Source organism: Grammomys surdaster, unplaced genomic scaffold (genome assembly GCF_004785775.1).
Source record: "Grammomys surdaster isolate TR1022 unplaced genomic scaffold, NIH_TR_1.0 137, whole genome shotgun sequence".
Lineage (NCBI taxonomy): Eukaryota > Metazoa > Chordata > Mammalia > Rodentia > Muridae > Grammomys > Grammomys surdaster.
This window is the reverse complement of record NW_021604595.1, coordinates 10,857,529-10,869,947: the sequence shown is the minus strand read 5'-3', so window position 1 is coordinate 10,869,947 and position 12,419 is coordinate 10,857,529.

Below are 12,419 nucleotides of genomic sequence, written 5' to 3'. Positions count from 1 at the left end.
CACACACACAGAGCACATTACAGATCATATATCACACACAGTTTGTGGATGGTTTGGCTTGGGAAGTGTGTGACATTCCCTACCACCACCACCACACACACAGTTTTACCTTGGATCCGTACTTTTCTGTACTTCCCTTATTCTGTTTGCTCTTATATTTCTATCACATTCTCTCTTCCAGAATCCCCATCCCTCCCAGGTCACGTCATTTGAAAACCCGAGGCTCCCCTGCACGTTGATGGGATGACTTTGAGTCACCTGGAGTCCTGTGAACATTACCTCACAGGGGTACCCACCCATGTTTCTCTACCTTAACTCCCCTTCACTCATTTGGGGCTCAAATTGCTACTCACTTCATCGCTCGACTGCTCTAAAAAGAACCAAGTAATAGTTCTGATCCCCAAAGGGGTCAATTACCTTTTTGAGGTTCAACATCGCCCACTTCATCCCAATGAAAACTGCCATTATACATCTGGCTTGTTCAATTGCAGATGAGGGGAGGTGGGCAGATGAAGCCAGAGGGGCGGCAAACATTTTGAACAGATTTACCCAAACCCATGAGGACACCTGGAAAAATTGTATAGAAAAGACAGACTTTGAATTTGAAGCTAACATCTGAATCTGGGCTTGGTGGTGCATGAACTGTTTGCCCTTAAGAAGCTGGGTGACCATCAAACACTTGGTTTCTTCATGTGTGAAATGTAGATAATAGTGACAACTTTATTGGATTACTGTATACAACAAAGAAAATAGATATTACGTTTAAGGTTCTTGGAACTTGAGAAGGGGCATTGTATAAATCATATCACTTACCATGACTAACAACACTACAAATTAATCCCATTCCTATTAATGAGAAGTGAACAGTCTCCTGCATGTAATTTAACTATTACTCATTGACTACCATCTGGATTCTCTAGCTGAGTGTGGAGGCTGGGGGTTGTGGGAAAGTGACATGAGTTTTAACTCTTAGCCTTTCTTTCATCCTCAGCTCAGCCTACTTTATTAAATACAATATTTTAGTACTATGTTTAAAGTACAATATTATTTTCTTACTTTGTACTCACTCAGATTTTCTAAACCCTTCTCTCGTCTTTAACCCAATAAATCACATTGTTCATGAGTCAGAATATGTATGTGTGTTGCATGTCTGTGTGTGAATGTGGTGTGTGTATGTGTGCACATATGTAGTATGTGTATGCCTGTGTGGTGTTTTTGATGCATGCATTATGTGTGTAGTGTGTATATGCACATGTAGTGTGTATGTATGTACGTGTACATGTCTGGTATGTGTATATATGTATGGTGTATGTGTGTGCATAATGGTATGTGTATGTGGCATGTGTGTATGTGAAGGTTTTATGTCTAAGCAAGTGATATGTATGCGATATGTATGATGTGTGTGTGTGTGTGGTATGTGTGCACATGTGTGGTATATGTGATATGTTATGTGTGATATGTATGGTATGTATGATGTCGAGTATGTGTGTGGTTTGTATATGTGTAGGTGTGATATGGTACATGTGTGTGTGGTAAGATACTGTGATGTGTATGTGTATGCATGGTATATATTATGTGTGGTGTATTTGATATGGTATATGTGTGTGTACAGTTTGTGTAATGTGTGTGTGTGGTGTATGTGTGGTATATGTGATGAATTTTTGTGGTGTGTGTGTGGTTGGTATGATTTGTTTATGTATATGTGTGATATGTGTTTATGTATGATCTGTGTGATGTGTAGTATATGTGTATGTGTCTCCTGTGTTCCTTTGGACTGAAGACAGACCTTACTCACTCTCAGACCTGCCATTAAATAACTTCCCATGTAAGCCCTTTTTTACCTACCTTTCTACTCTATCCTCACAAGAAAAAGAGAATTCAAGAACTCCAAGACATTGTTCTACTTATCTTGATGATATCCCAAATCATTTCACCACTAAATGAAAATATTATTGTTGAGAATTCCTATAGCACAGCTAAACTACAGAATAGCCTTTATGGTCCTGGTACTTATGAGAGTCATAATTGCTACCTAGGATCCCCAGAGAGACTCGGACCACATATTGCTGGCCTGGAAAGAGACTAATCAAAGGCAGAAATAGAAATAAAATCGAATATACATCACCTTTGCACCATTACAAAGTCAAGAAGTCCTACAATAGAGATTATCTGTGCGACATAGACAAGTTCAGAATCTAGTCTCTTTGTTTGCTTGTCCACAAATGGAGGTTGTTAATGACTTGTATAATTGAGAGGATATACAAAAGCCTTTGCAATGGAACAGGAGATTTACCTTTAAATACAATAGTAGTAGTAGTAGCAGCAGCAGTAGTGGTAGCAGTAGTAGTGGTGGTGGTGGTGGTGGTGATACCATGTTACTTTGATGTACACATAGGTACATAGATGCCTTCCACGAGGTTTGAATTCATCCAGGCAAGTCCATATCTCCATGATTCTCACAGTCGCAGTGATTATTGGAAAGAGACATAAATGGTCCTTCATCTGTCATTCTCAGGACACCTGTGTACACAAGGAGGCTCCAACTGATGTAACAATATCCCAGGTCGTCGTCCTTCTTCAACTCAGCAGCTCTGAGACTTAAGACTGTTGGTGGCTCTTGACGGATCCTAAAGTTAAAGCTTGAAGTTTAAACATTCCAGTTGCTGCATTTTATTTTGTTTGTGTCCCACAGAAGTGCACCTACTTCTTCACTGTGTAAGCAGGGCTCATGCATCTTATTGTTTATCTTCCGTTTAATGGAAATCTAATAGTTTGTTGTGGGCTAAATAGAACTGGCAGCGTTTGAGAACTATTGTTCAGGATAAATGAAGGAGCAGACTTGTACCTTAGCTCATTAGGACAGACATTTCAGTTCAGGGGTTCTAAAACAGAAGTAAAATTTAAAAACAAACAAATAACAATGTAGTGGATGATCTTCCCACTACTCTGTATAAAGCTCGGCGATTGGGCTGTATGAGAGGTAGGTGGAGTGAGGAGTTGGGAGGAGAGGAAGGGGAGAAGGAAGAGGAGGAGCTAGGAGGAGAGAGATGTAGGAGCCATGGAGAACCATGGATCTAAGACAGTCCTGGGTAACGATTTATATCTTAAAGTTAGATATTGGGAAACAACTCTAATTGTGTGGGCATCTTATTAATTGGGCATTACCAAATATATAAAGCTATTGGATTATTGGATAATCTTTAAGCATTAGAGTCTCATTATTACCAGGTACCGCGTAGATGGTGGGATGGTCTGGGCTCAGCCAAGCATTGTGGAGACAGCGTGGGAGATTGGCAGAGCCATCTCCCACGCTGGCGTCTCGTGGGTGCAAGGGCCAGTGCTTCGGCCGGCATGAGCCACGAGTTGAGCAGTGGAGGGAGCACACTGCCAATCAGTGGAGGGAGCATGGCATTGATCATGGCCTCAGGTCTTGCCTGGCTGGGGACATGGCGGCCCATAACAAGCCAGAATGGGTGCCACTGTTTTAAATATTATCCTTACAACAACAACAACAACAACAAACCAAAACCAACCTGTCTTCAGCATTCTGGCTGGTACATTTTATGATACTACCTTAGGTTTTTGAAGAGGGTAGTCACCAGGTAGATGGGAGAACATGTGCAAATGGGGAAAAGTGAGAAATGCAGAGCAGCAGCAGCAGCAAACCCCTAAAAGTCCCAAATAATCAAGCTCATGTTTAAAAAGCTATCAAATATATGTCAGCATCTAAGATGCCTGACTCTTCATGTGAATTGGTTCATGGTCTTTCAGGAGAGCAGCACATCTTTCTCATAAGTGGAATTAATGCAAGGAGCTCTGCAAACCTCTGGTAGTTTTCACTTGCGTGTTTTTCGTCAGAGGACTTGAGTTGATTCAATTAATTATGCCTCCCCACTGAGTTCCATTTTCATCGGAACCCACATGGCAAAGCTGTAAATGATACGTGCAAATAAGGAATCACCTCTGGGGAAAGCCTTCTTTGAGGAACGTGGCTCTTGCTTTGGGAGATGTTAACAGTGTGTGTAGCTACGTTTCAGGGCTGTGACCTAAGTAAAGATGCTTCTGTTGTCTTTTTCTGCTTTTTCAGTATCAGTGTCAAAACGACCCTCTTTCATGTTGTTGGAGAACAAGTTGAGAAGGTGGATCACACATTTTTACTAATTTCAGAAATTCCTATGAAGATGTAGTCTGTTCCCTTCTCATCACATTGAAGGATGAACCAGACAGTCCACGTCTACTCAGGTGTTATCAAATTCAACTACACCTCTTTCAATCTTCTCACTGTAAACCATTTGCAGTGATTATTGCAACTTCTTGATGAACATCTACAGGCAATTAATGGCCACTAAGAGCAATAATCAGCCTTTTTTCAGGAATAATCCCTCTGGTAGGTTATTTAGTTCTAAATGGTCAGCACTAAACACATATTCTAAACACATATTACACTACATACAAACAACACTAAATCCACTCAGCAAGAAATAATATATATATATATGTATATATATATATACATATATATATATAGTGTGTGTGTGTATATATGTATGTATATATATGTATGATAGAATGATAATTAAAAAGAAAGTGAATTTGAGAGTGAGGTACACGATACCAGAGGAGTTAGAGGGGTAGAAATGACATAAATACATTATCTATATGTGAGATTCTCAAAATATTTAATTTAAAAATAATAAAATAAAAATAGCAAATTTTCCAATGAACGTCATTTTGGAGTAAATTTCACATTGAACTAATTCATTTCTTCCTATGGGAAAATATATTTTTAAAACCAAAGAACTTCAGATTAGTTTCACAACATAAATAGAATAGCCAAAGCAATATGTTTTAGATTGTTCATGATATTTTTTTTAATTTTAATTTTGGGTTTTAGGTAACACATGCAATTATGACAGAGAGATTACTAAATCGTGCTTGCTTTTGATGCATGCACTTGCAAACTGAAGCATCATTTGAGTTGTGTCGAGATTACACTGGGGATGATTTCTGTCTAGGTCATTGGTTTGCCAGTAAATGTAATATTGGAAAGTACTTCTGTGCACAGGATGAGTCATAGTGGATCTTGGACAAATTGGGCTCTCAATCACCTCTAGTCCTGGGGAAATGTATATTCTCAATCCAATTCCTTATTATCTCTGAATTTCACCTTACCCATCCTAAGTAGATATACTAATGCCTACCTTAAAGGGTGATTTGGGGAATTAAATATGTTATGTTACTCTCAGAGCTTCATACATAGTAAATGTAAGTGCTATGTTAATTAACTATACTCCTGAGACCTACAGCATGAACTTAACCTGAGAACTTCTTAGAATCTGCAACCTCACACAACTACTGAATATGAAATCTGGGAGCTGAATCTAGATATTCATATTTTAAGCAAGCCAACGTGTGGACATAAACCTCATGAGAAAGGCCTTATTTTTAACTGAATGGTTATCCCATCTTTCCTAGTGAAGGTAAACATTTCTGATGCAAAACCTTCTGTATCAAGAATCTTTTTCTATTGACTTGAATACATTTTGGTGAAGCATCTTATTAGAAAGCATGTATCTTCCTTAGATTGCAAATTAATTATAAACCACACACACACACACACACACACACACTGATTGCAGAATCGTTTTAACATTAATTTTGCCAATGTACTTGCAATTCATGGGAATAATCTGACATTTCACTCAGACATTAATCATACAGCCATAAAACTTTGAGTTGAAATAAAGTTTGGAGAATAACTTTCAATAAGGGTTCAACCTCTCCTCTAGCCTACCACCCAGCAGAGGTAGTGGAAGAGAAAAGTTATTAGGATATAGGGGAAGTGGGCCTGTTCAGCAATTGTTCTTTGGGGACAAGCTCCATCTTCTTTGCCAGGAATTCAGTCTCATAGCAAACACCCAATACAATTCAGCAGCTGCAGACCAGTCCTGTAGGCAGGCAATACCAGGCACAAAATGGCAGCTACAGTCTAGTTCTTCAGCAAGCAGACATCAGGTACCAACCACCAACTACAGTTCAAATACTGAAGAAACTGCCAGGCTTACCAATTGGATACAGCAGGAACCTTGAGAGTAGTTCTTGCATGAGTTTCTCTCAATGGCAGCATTATCACAAGTGGAGCTCAACAACACTGTGTAAGGCCAACCAATACATGCTTGTCATTAGTGAAGAATAGTGAGGTGAAGCAAATCAAACTAATGCTCGGTGCTCCTCCCCTACTGTCTGTGGGGTCATATTTATACTCCTTTATCAAGCATCTTTTCACCTGTGTCTGCATCAGGAAAACAGCCTTTCACGTGTTTGCTTTAGCATGATATCCTTTCACCTGTATGCCCCAGCAAAATGTCATTTGAGGTAACTAACTTTCCAAAGAAACTAGAAGTTTCCAGTTTACACATTTGCCATCCTAGTGGTCATTCTATGTCCTAGTTTGATTTCTGTTGCTGTGCTAAAACACGAGTCACAAACAACTTGGGGATGAAAGGGTTTATTTCGCTTGTAGATTACAGTACATCATACAGGAAAGCCAAGTCAGGAACTCAAGTCAGGAACTTAGAGGCAGGAATTGAAACAGAGATGACAGAAGATGGGTGCTGAGTGGCTCGATTTCCACAGGTTGTTCCACTTGCTTTCTTATACAACATAGGATCGTCTCTTAAGGGGGTCACTTCCACATCTATAATTAATGTAGAAAACTTTTCACTGACATGATTACAGGCAAGTCTGATGGATACAATTCTTCAATTGAGGTTATCTCTTTCCAGGTGACTGGGCTTTATGCCAAGTATTTAACCAGCATAATTGACCCCTTGTCACTCAACTATATTCTTTCCTTTCTTATTCATCCTCAAGATTTCATATGAGTATTACAACATAAAACAGTATACTTTCAAAAGCACCAAAGTCTTTCACAATCCCATATGCTTTAAGAGTCTAAAGATCCAAAGTATCTTTGAAAGTTCCAAGTAATCCATTGTGGGCTCCTAGCAAATCACCAAAAAAATTACAAGCTTCTTATTACAACAAGAAGAAACATAGAAAAAAATCACAATCAAATTAAAGCAAAACCAATATCTGGAAGTGTGAATCAAATATGGTGGCTCAAAGTCTAGCATCAGAGATTCACTAGTGTCTTTGGACTGCAGAGGTTATGGGCATCTCCACTTCCGCCTTCGCTGTCCGTAACACACAATGCTTATGTCCTAGGCATAAGTTGGCTCTGCCTCACACTTGATGTTCTTATTTGTAGTCAGCCCATGGTTCTGTGATCGTTGTTATTCTGGGATATCCACTGAAATAGTGGCTGTACCTTAACCTTTGGCTCACTAGTCTTCAGTGATGCATGACACCAAGCTTCAACGTCTCCACATGATCCCTTCAATCTTGGGATTTCCATGACAACTGAAGCTGTACCTCTCACAACGTTTCGATCATCCAAGTTCCCATAACAGCTCATTAAGCTCTGAGAATTCAACACGTTTTTCTAGTCCAAAGATGCACAGTCCTTCTATAATCCTCTCTAAAAACAACATGGCCAGGCTCATTACAGTAGTATCCTGCTCTTCAGTACCAGTTTCTATCCTAGGTTGGTGTCTGTTGCTGTGATAAAACACTGGTCACAAGAAACGTGAGGAGGGGAGAATTTATTTGTCTTATGAGTTACAGGGCATTATGAAAGGAGCCGAGAAAGGAATCCATAGCAAGAATCCAGAGGTGAGAACAAAAACAGAGATGAATCAAGAAGGCTGCTTACTGACTGGCTTTTATGGCTTGCTCAACTTGCTTTATCATACAACCCAAGACTATCTGGCAAAGGGTTGCCCCTCCTACATTTTTCTGATTCCTCCTCTATCGATCACTTATCAAGAAAATGCCTCATAGACAGGCTGGCTGGGCTGGTATAGGTAATTCCTCGATTGTGTTTCCCTCTTCCTAGGTGTCTCTACTTTGTGTCAATTTGACAAAACCTAAGCAGCACATCCCACATAAAGGTAATCCATAGCAGGTGGCTAGTACTGCATAATTGATACCCAGAGAGAATTTGTTCATCATCATCTTAGGTATGCATGTACTTCATGATCAGAAAAGTAAATAAAAGCTAAATATGCCTGAGAAAACAGGGAAAGTTCTGAAACTTTATGTAATTTATATAAAGTCTTTAACAAAAAGGATTTATTAATCCTAACTGTGATGCTATTGACTTTCTAAATATCATAATAGAAATGTATTTTATAGGTTTTCCTTATTCTAGAGTTAAACCTAGAATTTACGTTTGAAAGATTATGAAAGTAACTTATATAGAACATGCATAAAGGGTGCATAGTATGTATACACAACTCATGTGTATTTTACGTGTATATATCTCTCTGCAATATAGTAGACACATTAAATATACATGTATATATGTTTGTGTTTGTACCCATTGCAAAATAATCCATAAGACAAGCTGAGGCACTGAGTTCATATGTGCCCCTGATCAGTGGATGGATGGTTAGATTTATTTATAGCAAACAGAGTAGATTGATTAGGAAGGACCAGCAGGCGACAGGTTAAAGCCCCCTGACGGCATTTGCAGTGGCCATTATGTTTTCCTAATTAGAGGATTTTAGATAGGTAAGCCATTTGTAGTTTGTTCAATCCAGACATTCATGTCAGAGGATCCTATTGTAGAATGCGAAGTACCCTTGCTGCATAGAAAGTTTGGCCAGAATGTGGTATAGATCTCTTAGAAACAAAGAGAACATGATGGGGGAAAAGAAAAGAAGAGGTCCTCATGTTTGTTCTTTTACATTTTAGTGCTGTTTGAAGATATGCTTTCCTTTTGAGGATGGAAGAAAAATGCAAGCTTTTTTTCACAGGGAGATGGGGTGGACCTTTGTGGACAGCTGATCGGTGTACCAGGATGAAACACCGATCTGAGAGCTGGGTCTGCAGCTCCCAGTAGAAGAGAGGAATTGTCAATTACCCATAATTAATATTTACTGGGGGGACTCAAGGGGTAGGTAGGAGTAAATGTCAAACGTAGCCACAAAAAGTTATGTTATTTCGAGTTAAATATAGATTCGGCTGGAGGTTTTTCCCACCAGCCTTGTATTTTTTCATTCCTTTAGAAATCTAACTGTGTCTTTTTAAAGAAGAGTTGACCGTATATTCTTTAACTCGTTTCTTTTTTTACTTCTCCCTCAGGCAAAAGGAAGCAATGGCAACAAAAATAAAAAGTTTTTATGACCTCGCGGAATAGAGATACTAAGACAGGAGTTAAATGAAGAGGCGTGGTGGTTTTAATGAAGAAAAATAAAACAATTTAAGCGATGCCAGGTGGAAACTGAGACTGTCTTTTTATATGGAACGTGTGCAAGAGGAAGAGGCCCAGAGATGCCTGGGAAGACAGTTTCTAGTGTCAGGAAATTTTTGCTATGGTCTTTGATCTGCACTCCAATTTTAGTCATGGTCTAGAAGAAGAAAACAAACAAACAAAAACAAAAAAAAGAGAGAGGAAAACTACTATCTGCTTTAATGAAAAAAGTCTCGGTGAGCCAAGACTGACAATGCAAAACTAAAGGAGGAAAAAGAGTGTTGATTCATACAAGCAAACATCTTAGAAACAAAAATCAGAACAAAACGAAGGTCAGCTCTCTCCTCTGCTTTAGTCACGGCCACAAACCAACCCTCAACATCAGAGCCGCCACACACCCAACATGCTCCTCACTCAGGATCACGGTGTTTGCAGTTTGCAGAGTGTCTTTTCTCCACGATGAGTCATATTTCCTCAGGTCTTGGGACTAGCCATTGGTTCTGTCTGGGTCCTCTCTTGTTCATTCAAAGTTTACAATATAGGAGAGATAACCTGCCCATAAGAACTGGTTCCTGGAAATGTCTCTCAGCCCTGTTTGTGTGCCTAATGAACAAGATTTTACAAGAACCCATCTTATAGAGGTGGTAAGCAACATAAGGCAGAGGTGCTGATGCCTATCTATGTTGGCCTGTGGCAGACAGGGCTGACATGCGAGTCTGCCTTCTACTCCCTAATACATTGGAAGTCTGAGTAAAATAGGGCTGGGAAAAGCAAGACAAAGCTAAAGACCATGACAGAGAGATTGATACTTATCCTTTTTCTTATGTGTTTGTTTTGCAGGGCTGGGGATTGCATCCAGGCATTCATACACACTGCTCAGTCTATTTACCACTCATTTGTACTCTCATCAAAGGGGAATTTTTGCTTGCTCGAAACAGGGTCTTAATGCTTTATGCCAGACTTGCTTCATAGTTGTGGCAATCCTCCTGCCTCAAACCACATAGATTTGCAAGCATGTCTCATCACCCTTGCCATCAGAGAAATCTTGACCTGCCAGAAACAAAAAGAAAGTAGCGAGCTACGGTAGTTATGGTTTGTCAGGATGCTTCAGAGTTGCTGGACTGAATATAGTTCTTAGGCACTGGGGTCTTGAGGTTAGAGGACACCAAGTTCAAAGGCAGTTTGTGGAGCCAGGAAAGGTTGTTTCTCTTCTAACTGGGACTAAAAGTCCAAATCTAATGTATTGGGGATTGTCCTGGAATCCCTACCACCACCACCACCACCACCTCCACCACCACCACCACCACCACCACCACCACCACCACCACCACCACCACCCTACCCCCAGATGGAAAAAGGTCCCTGTGAGAAACTGTGGGGATGATTCCGCTCTGAATATAAGTGCAAAGATTGAATCATAAGCCCAAGAAATGAGTACCTATCACTGAAACTGCCTGTAGACAAATCTAACTAAAACAAACACAACAAACATAATTATTTGTTTCTTTGGCAGATTGTAAATACTGAAAACCAGGATGTTTCATGGCTTTAATTTATAACATTAGTTTTATTAGGTAGAAAGGAAAAAGAAGGAGAACATACAAGATGACAGTTGTATTTTTTGTTTTGTTTTGTTTTTTTTGTCCATCTCAGCCAAGTATCAGTTCCGGAGTTTGATTTTGTGATATGCACAGGGAATTTGAGGCTGGTGAGTCAGGCAATGGGTTTGATGATCCGTGACACAGCTTGGTGTCTTTCTGACTGATGTAGCAGTCTTAGGTGTCTGCATGGATCCATAGTCTCTTTCAATGCAGAGGAGAAACTCCAAGCCTAGAGTCACCGTTTAGCCATGGGCAGTGGGTAGTGTTCCTCTTTGTCCTATTCCTGTTCTGCTCCAATGCTCTCTGAGTGCAGCCTGTACGCTGCTCCTGTTAGAAAGCAGAAAGGCTCTTGCATTTCTGATATACTCAACAAGGTGTGTTGGAGCTTGGGGCGCCTCCCAGAGAAGCATTCCCTTGTAGTCAGAATATCCTTGAACATCATAACCTCCGAGTATTCCACATTCCTCACTGGTTAAGTAGAGTGATAGAAATTGGTTACCTTCAAGAACTACATCCAATTTAACATTCTGTGGGTCTTTATTGATTAAAAACAAAGGTTTAGGGGTCTGGGAGACAGCTAGTATGTAATAGAACTTGTTACTTTACCAGAGGACCCGAGTTTGGTTGCCAGTATTCACATCGGGCAGCTCACAACCACATGTAACTCCAGCTCCAGGAGAGCCCATTGCCCTCTTCTGGTCTCTTCTGTCACTGCACTCACTGTGGTGGTTTGAATAGGAATGGCCCCCCAAAACTCATCTATTTGATTACTTGGCCCATGGGGAGTGGCAGTATTAGGAGGTGTGGCCTTATTAGAGTAGCTGTGGCCTTGTTGGAGGAAGTGTGCCATTGTAGATCCATTTGGTTTTCTCCTATGCTCAGGCTCCACCCAGCACAGATGATAGCCTCTTCCTGCTTGCCTTCCGATCAAGATGTAGAACTCTTGGTTCCTCCAGCACCATGTCTGCCTACAAGCTACCATGTCTCCAGCCATGATGATAATAAACTAAACTTCTGAAACTATAAATCACCACAATTAAACGGTGTCTTTTATAAGAGCTGCCTTGATCATAGTGTCTCTTCCCAGACGCGAAACCCTAAGATACCCTCACAGAGACACACGAGGGCACATAAACAAAACTTTTCTAAAATAAATATTTTAAGGGATGAAGGTTTTGTGCTCCTTTAAAGGAAATATTAATTTCTGACTCAAGTTCAGGAAGTAGATAAGCATTGCTAATATAGCAAGTCCGGCAAGGGGAAGAGATCAAATATTTTAAAAACAAATTAGTATAATCAATGGTATCACAGGCACAAAGTATGTAAGCCTAGTAGTTAAAAATAAGAAGCAAACAGACTGGAGATCAGCTCACTGACAGGTCTTTGCACTCAGGAGACCTTGGCTGGCTCCAACCTCCAAGTTTTAAAATAAGAAGGTGACAAAAGAGAGCAGTGAGTTAACATGTTGATTTTAGTATCTGTTGTGATTTGCATGTATTTAA